This window comes from Cervus canadensis, chromosome X, assembly GCF_019320065.1.
Source record: "Cervus canadensis isolate Bull #8, Minnesota chromosome X, ASM1932006v1, whole genome shotgun sequence".
NCBI lineage: Eukaryota > Metazoa > Chordata > Mammalia > Artiodactyla > Cervidae > Cervus > Cervus canadensis.
The window spans coordinates 33,294,452-33,303,712 of NC_057419.1; positions in this window are offsets into that span (position 1 = coordinate 33,294,452).

The following is a 9,261-nucleotide window of genomic DNA, read 5'->3' on the forward strand; positions in this document are numbered from 1 at the left end:
AGCCAGAAAGATAAAGACCAATACAGCATACTAACACATATATATGGAATTTAGAAAGATGGTAATGATAACCCTATATGCAAAACAGAAAAAGAGACACAGATATACAGAACAGACTTTTGGACTCTGTGGGAGAAGGCGAGGGTGAGATGTTTTGAGAGAGCAGCATCAAAACATGTATATTATCTATGGTGAAACAGATCACCAGCCCAGGTGGGATGCATGAGACAAGTGCTCCGGCCTGGTGCACTGGGAAAACCCAGAGGAATCGGATAGAGAGGGAGGTGGGAGGGGGGATTGAGATTGGGAATACATGTAACTCCATGGCTGATTCATGTCAATGTATGACAAAACCCACTACAATATTGTAAAGTAATTAGCCTCCAACTAATAAAAATAAATGAAAAAAAAATAGTGAAACGCTTAAAAAATAAATAAAAGAAAAATTCTTAATTATATTAAAAAAAAGAAAGGAAGAAAAACATTTTACTATGATTTATGTCACATTGCAATATGATTTTATGTGCCAAAAAGGAAAGCCATGTAACAAGGCCCAGATGCTAGCAGTGGGACAATTGAACACCCTGTATAAAGTTTAGATAATGTTTAAGGAATGTAATATTGTGCTTTAAATGACAAAAGTCAGGGAACTCAAGATTTGGGATGATTTTCTTCTTCCTCTGATGTTAGGAGAGTAAAAAGAACAGAGGAAAGAATGAAAACAGTTGAAAGAGAAAAAGAAAAGCACCAACCAGACAAAGGAAAACCTTTATTTCTTAGTCATTTTCTGCTACTCAATTTTATTTACTGAAAGTCATGGACCATTTCTTCCTGGTAGTCTTCCTGTTTCCACACTGCTGAAAGATACTTTTGAATGCATGGTAAGCATGCTCTCTCACAGGATTTGAAACTTATCAAGAAATGAATCTGTGATTGTACACTGTGTTGAACATAAAAAAAAAAAAGAAAATGACTATCAAAATTTAGGTCTTTCACAGTTTTCCTTGAAATGGAAAAGACGAGATGATTTTTTTAAGAAAATAAAAAAGAAGGGCAACTGACAGAGGATGTAAAAGTGTTCATACATGAGAGGTAAAGCCAGCAAGCAAAGGAACAAAAGTTTGAGGTTCCATCCTGGTCCTTTAGAGATAATTTGATTCAAAGGAGGAAGTACCAACCAAGAGATCTTAGTCTCATCTTCTCTGTTGCTCAGTAAACTTGTGACCTTGAGTAAGTCACTAAACGTTTTCAAAGGGCCTCAAGTTCTTCATATGTAAAGTGAGGATAATAATATATTTGTCTCTCTCAGTTGTGCAGAGTCCCAAGATATTTATAAATACTTCATTGAAAACTTAAAGGTATGCAAGTATTAGGGTTATGCATATAATTATTATTATTTTTAACCATGCTTGAATAGATGATAAAGCTCCTTTTGTAGAGGACACAAGGCTTGCCCTGCCTTGGAGCCAACAGAAGCTAGAATAAAGCACCTAACATTATTTAAGCATTTGCCAAGTTGGCACTTGCAGTGCCAAGAACTGCACTAAGCTTTTATGTGCATCGAGTCATTTAATACCTACAACTTTCTAAAGCAGAGGGCTTCCCTGATAGCTCAGCTGGTAAAGAATCTGTCTGCAATGCAAGAGACCCTGGTTTGATTCCTGGGTCAGGAAGATCCGCTGGAGAAGAGATAGGCTACCCACTCCAGTATTCTTTGGCTTCCCTGTGGCTCAGCTGGTAAAGAATTTGCCTGCAATGCAGAAGGCCTGTGCTCGATCCCTGGGTTGGGAAGATCCTCTGGAGAAACGAAAGGCTACCCACTCCAGTATTCTGGCCTGGAGAATTCCATGGGCTGTAAAGTCAATGGGGTCACAAAGAGTCAGACAGGACTAAGCGACTTTCACTTCACTTCAAAAGTAGAAATGGGTTTGCTCATGCTCAATCGTGTCTGACTCTTTGCAGTCCCATAACTATTGCTTGCCAGGCCCCTCTGTCCTTGGGATTTCCCAGGCAAGAACACTGGAGTGGTTGCTATTTCCTCCTCTAGGGAATCTCCCCAGCCCGGGAATCATACCCAAGTTTTCTGTGTCTCCTGCATTGCAGGTAAGTTTTTTACCACTGAGCCACCTGGGAAGCCCCATTTTACAGATGGGGAACAAGGTCAGTGATTTGCCCAAGGCCGTATAGCTAAGATGTGGCAAAGCTGGGATTTGAATCAAGGGTCTGTTACCCCAAACTTGCTGTTTCCAAAGTTATATGGCGAAACCAAGTTAAATCAGGTTCTCTGAATATGGCACACTATATCAAAATTGGCCTAAAAAATGGTTCATCTTTGGGGATTCCTGATGTTAAGCATTTCTATCAGTATTAATGAGGGTGATAAACTTGTTCGTTCAGTTCAGTTCAATCACTCAGTCACATATGACTCTTTGCGACTCCATGGACTGCAGCATGCCAGGCTTCCCCGTCCGTCACCAACTCCCGGAGCTTAGTCAAACTCATGTCCATAGAGTCCATGATGCTGTACAACCATCTCATCCTCTGTCGTCCCCTTCTCCTCCCTCCTTCAATCTTCCCCAGCATCAGGGTCTTTTCAAATGAGTCAGTTCTTTGCATCATGTGGCCAAAGTATTGGAGTTTCAGCTTCAGCATCAGTCCTTCCAATTTTCGTACCAAGGTGCTTTCTTTCAAGAGTCTAGAGAAGGCAATGCCTAACCCATATAATAAAGTTTTAACAATTGTTTTAAAGACTTTGTAGTACTGAAGTAAGGGGAGGAATTTTGGCAGGGCTCACTTCAAATCTTACCTTCCAGATAAGTGTCTCCTTTTCCTACATTTACAAATGTTCTTAATTCTTCAGAACATTGATAACAGTGCTACCTTAACTTTCTAGGGTGCAGCAAACACACCTGGTTTTGAATACTGCTCTGACTTTTACTATGTATGAAGACTTCAAAAAATATTTAACTTTCTTGAGTTTAGGTCTTTTCATCTGTAAAAAAGAAAAAAAAATAATTATTACCTTACAGTGTTGTTCTGAAAAATAAGTGAGACAATGTAAATCAAAGTGCCTGTTTCATAGTATTGCTCCAAATTAATAATAATAACAACAATAAAACAGTTATATATAATTTACTAGATTGCATATATTGTTATAAGTGCTTATGTTTATTAACTTATATAATCATAATGACCCCATGAATTAGGTACCATTGTTATCTTTATTTTATAGATGAGGAAATTGAAGCAAAGGGGGATTGACTTGCCTCAGGTCATATAACTATAAAGTGGCAAATCTAGGATACAAACAAAGAGAGTGGTTCTCTGATTGTTGTCTGTCAGGATTTTCAAAAGAAGAGAAGTCCATAAAAGAAAAGAAACAAAAGTTTTGGATGATGAAAGGCACTGCTGGATTGTTTATGACTTATGAAGGTGAGTGTTTTTGGAAGAGCAGTGGAAATTTTGGAAGAATTTGTTTAAAAATGAGCTATAACAATAAAATTAATGATAACTAACACTTATTTGGCCTTTACTACACATAAGGTCCTATATTACCTCTCAATAATCCTGATCTATATGTGTTCCATAAGCATGAATAATATTAATGATATCTATTTTGATTGTGATGCTCACAATCAGAAGAGGGACTACAACATATACACATATAATTAGAATACAAAGTAGAAAGTTCAAAGTGGCTAGAAACAATAAGATGAAGTAATTGGAGACTTCAGAAGAAAGAGGGCACTTCTGCTGTGGCAACATATATGCCACTGATAATGAAAGAAGGTTTAAAAGAGATAGCCACTTATGCATAAGGGAAACTTGAAGAGAAGGTAAATGTTGCAAAATGTGGATGTGCACTCTAAGTTGCATCCGACTCTCTGTGAACCCATGAACTGTAGCCCACCAGGATTCTCTGTTCATGGGATTCTCCAGGTAAGAATACTAGAGTGGGTTGCCATTCCTTTCTCCAGGAGGATCTTCCTGACCCAGGGATCAAACCAGAATCTTTTACATCTCCTGCATTGGCAGGCACCACCTGGAAAACCATGTGAAATGTGAAGCAGGAAGGGAAATCACAATCTAAAAGAAGGTACAGAGACAGTAAAATGCATAGTCTGTTTTGCAAGTGACAGTTAATTCCTTTTGTTTTTGTTGTTGTGATGGGGACTATAGGAAATTAGCAAATTAGGATGAACTCAGATTTGAAGATTGAAAGATTTGGATGTCAGGCCAATGACTTTGAATCACATTCTGTGGGAAATGGGAAGTCATTGCCAACATATAAAAATGTGTGATTTTTTTTGTTGTTGTTTTTTTGAAGAGAATAGAAAGCTCAACTTCAGGAAAACTAACTTATCGACAAATATAGAATGGGTTGGAGAGGAATAGAATAAAGGCAAGGGATCTAGTTAGGTTGCAACTATAATAGCCAGTTGACACTGACAACACCCCCTCCCACAGGCTTTGTTTCTGTGTCAAGGGACCAATTCAACTAACATTCATTCAAAAAATACCCACAAAATTCTTACTATTGGCCAGGCACTTGGAAAGTCCCTTTCTGCAGGGGCTTAGTAAATTATAACTTAATCATTATAATGTTAAAGTCTCTTAGAAGCACATTCTCTGAAAAAGTAAGACATGATAAATGTTTACCATTGTCAAGAAATAATTTTACACTGTGCAATTAAAAAGGAAAATTACAACCTTAGTGAAAGTGTTAGTCACTCACTCATGTCCAACTCTTCGTGACCCCATGGTTTATTCATGAATTTCTCCAGGCAGGAATACTGTAATGGGCTGCCAGTCTCTTCTCCAGGTGATCTTCCCAATCCAGCGATCTAACCTGGATCTCATGTATGGCAGGCAGATTCTTTGCCTCTTTCTATCTGACCTAAATCAAATCCCTTATGATTATACAGTGGAAGTGAGAAATAGATTTAAGGGACTAGATCTGATAGAGTGCCTGACGAACTATGGACAGAGGTTCATGACATTGAACAGGAGACAGGGATTAAGACCATCCCCATGGAAAAGAAATGCAAAAAAGCAAAATCGCTGTCTGAGGAGGCCTTAAAAATAGCTGTGAAAAGAAGAGAAGCGAACAGCAAAGGAGAAAGGGAAAGATATTCCTGTTTGAATGCAGAGTTCCAAAGATGAGCAAGGAGAGATAAGAAAGCCTTCCTCAGCGATCAATGCAAAGAAATAGAGGAAAACGACAGAATGGGAAAGATTAGAGATCACGTTAAGAAAATTAGAGATACCAAGGGAATATTTCATGCAAAGATGGGTTTGATAAAGGACAGAAATGGTATGGACCTAACAGAAGCAGAAGTTATTAAGAAGAGGTGGTAAGAATACACAAAAGAACTGTATAAAAAAAGATCTTCATGACCCAGATAACCACAAAGGTGTGATTACTCACCTAGAGCCAGACATCCTGGAATGTGAAGTCAAGTGGGCCTTAGAAAGCATCACTATGAACAAAGCTAGTGGAGGTGATGGAATTCCAGTTGAGCTATTTCAAATCCTGAAAGATGATGCTGTGAAAGTGCTGTACTCAATATGCCAGCAAATTTGGAAAACTCAGCAGTGGCCACAGGACTGGAAAAGGTCAGTTTTCATTCCAATCCCAAAGAAAGGCAATGCCAAAGAATGCTCAAACTACTGCACAATTGCACTCATCTCACACGCTAGTAAAGTAATGCTCAAAATTCTCCAAACCAGGCTTCAACAATACATGAACCATGAACTTCCAGATGTTCAAGCTGGTTTTAGAAAAGGCAGAGGAACCAGAGGTCAAATTGCCAACATCCGCTGGATCTTCAAAAAAGCAAGAGAGTTCCAAAAAAAACATTCATTTCTGCTTTATTGACATTGCTAAAGCCTTTGACTGTGTGGATCACAATAAACTGTGGAAAATTCTGAAAGAGATGGGAATACCAGACCACCTGACCTGCCTTTTGAGAAACCTATATGCAGGTCAGGAACAACAGTTAGAACTGGACATGGACCAACAGGCTGGTTCCAAATAGGAAAAGGAGTATGTCAAGACTGTATATTGTCACCCTGCTTATTTAACTTCTATGCAGGGTACATCATGAGAAACACTGGGCTGGAAAAAGCACAAGCTGGAGTCAAGATTGCCAGGAGCAATCTCATTAACCTGAGATATGCAGATGACACCACCCTTATGGCAGAAAGTGAAGAGGAACTAAAAAGCCTCTTGATGAAAGTGAAAGATGAGAGTGAAAAAGTTGACTTAAATTAGCCCAACATTCAGAAAACTAAGATCATGGCATCTGCTTCCATCACTTCATGGGAAATAGATAGGGAAACAGTGGAAACAGTGTCAGACTTTATTTTTGGGGGCTCCAAAATGACTGCAGATGGTGATTGGAGTCATGAAATTAAGAGACGCTTACTCCTTGGAAGGAAAGTTATGACCAACCTAGATAGCATATTAAAAAGAAGAGACATTACTTTGCCAACAAAGTCCATCTAGTCAAGGCTATGGTTTTTCCAGTGGTCATGTATGGGTGTGAGTGTTGGATTGTGAAGAAAGCTGAGCACCGAAGATTTGATGCTTTTGAACTGTGTGTTGGAGAAGACTCTTGAGAGTCCCTTGGACTGCAAGGAGATCCAACCAGTCCATCCTAAAGGAGATCAGTCCTGGATGATCATAGAAAGGACTGATGTTGAAGCTGAAACTCCAGTACTTTGGCCACCTCATGCGAAGAGTTGACTCATTGGAAAAGACCCTGATGCTGGGAGGGATCGGGGGCAGGAGGAGAAGGGGATGACAGAGGATGAGATGGCTCAATGGCATCACCGACTCAATGGACATGAGTCTGGGTAAACTCTGGGAGTTGGTGATGGACAGGTAGTCCTTGTGTGCTGTGGTTCATGGGGTCGCAAAACTTGGACACGACTGAGTGACTGAACTGATACTGATACTAACCACGATGCTGTGGTCACTCACTTAGAGCCAGACATCCTGGAGTGTGAAGTCAAAGAGGGCTTAGGAAGCATCACTACAAATAAAGCTAGTGGTTGTTTTGGAATTCCATGAGAGCTCTTTCAAATCCTAAAACGTTATGTTGTTAAAGTGCTGCACTCAGTATGTCAGCCAATTTGGAACACTCAGCAGTGGCCACAGGACTGGAAAAAGTCTGTTTTCATTCCAATCACAAAGAAGGGCAATGCCAAAGAATCTTCAAAGTACTGCACAGTTGCACTCATATCACATGCTAGCAAGGTAATGCTCAAAATCCTTCAAGCTAGGCTTCAACAGTATGTGAACCAAGAACTTCCAGATGTTCAAGCTGGATTTAGAGAAGGTGGAGGAACCAGAGATCAAATTGCCCACATCCGTTGGATCATAGAAGAAACAAGGGATTTCCAGAAAACCGTCTTCTTCCACTTCATTAAATATGCTAAAACCTTTACCCGTGTGGATCACAGTAAACTGTGGAAAATCCTTAAAGAGATGGGTATACCAGACCACCTTACCTACCTCCTTTGAAACCTGTATGCAAATCAAGAAGCAACAGGTAGAACTGAACATGGAGCAACAGACTGCTTCAAAATTTGGAAAGGAGTGTATCAAAGCTGAATATTGTCACCCTGTTTACTTAACTTATAATCAGATTACATCATGTAATGCCAGGCTGGATGAAGCACATGATGGAATCAAGATTGCCAGGAGAAGTATGAATAACTTCAGATATGCAAATGACACTTCTTTTATGGCAGGAAGCAAAGAGGAACTAAGGAGTCTCTTGATGAAGGTGAAAGAGGAGAGTGAAAAAGCTGGCTTAAAACTCAACATTCAAAAAATTAAGATCATGGCATCCAAACTCATTACTTCATGGCATATAGATGGGGAAACAATGCAAACAATGACAGGCTTTATTTTCTTGGGCTCAAAAATCATGGCAGACAGTGACTGCAGCCATGAAATTAAGACACTTGCTCCTTGGATGAAAAGCTATGACAAACCTATCAGCATAATAAAAAGCAGAGACATTACTTTTCAGACCAAGGTCCATCTAGTTAAAGCTATGGTTTTTCCAGGAGTCATGTACAGATTTTAGTGTTGGGCCATAAAGAAAGCTGAGTGCTGAAGAATTGATGCTTTTGAATTGTGGTGCTGGAGAAGACTCTTGAGAGTCCCTTAGACAGCAAGGAGATCAAACCAGTCAATCATAAAGGAAACCAATCCTGAATATACACTGGAAGGACTGATGCTGAAGCTGAAGCTCCAATACCTTAGCTACCTGATGCAAAAAGCTGGCTCACTGAAAAAGATCCTGTTGCTGGAAAAGATGGAAGGCAGAAGAAGAAGTGGATGAGAGGAGGAGATGGTTAGATGGTATCATCAACTTAATGGACATGCGTTTGAGCAAGTTCCAGGAGACGGTGATGGACAGGGAAGCCTAGTATGCTGCAGTTTGTGGGGTCCCAAAGAATCAGACATAACTTAGCAACTGAATAGCAACAACCTGCTCCAAAGTATGCTTTATATCTATTCCCACATAATGATAAATTACAGCCCACAAAACCTATATCCAATGTTTATATCTTGGCACAGATGACAATTTAATAAAAAGAATGAGCTATTAATGAATGGTGATTGACAGCAGAGATCAGAATACATGGAGCGTTTGTTCCAATTCCAGTTCAATTGTCCGGTCTTGTGTGACTCTTTGTGAGCCCATAGACTGTAGCATGCCAGGCTTCCCTGTCCACCACCAAATCCTGGACCTTGCTCAAACTCATGTCCATAGACTTGATGATGCCATTCAACCATCTCATCCTCTGTCATCCACTTCTCTTCCTGCCTTCAATCTTTCCCAGGATCAGGGTCTTTTCAAATGAGTCAGTTCTTTGCATCAGGTGGCCAAAGTCTTGGAGTTTCAGCTTTAGTATCAGCCCTTCCAATGAATATTCAGGACTGATTTCCTTTAGGACGAACTGGTTGGATCTCCTTGCACTCCAAGGGACTCTCAAGAGTCTTCTCCAACATCACAGTTCAAAAGCATCAATTCTTCAACTCTCAGCTTTCTTTATGGTCCAAGTATCACATCCATATATAACTACTGGGAAAACTATAGCTTTGACTAGACAGACCTTTGTCAGAAAAGTAATGTCTCTGTTCTTAATATGCTGTCTAGGTTGGTCCTAGCTTTTCTTCCAAGGAGCAAGTGTATTAATTTCATGGCTGCAGTCACCATCTGTAGTGATTTAGAAGCTCAA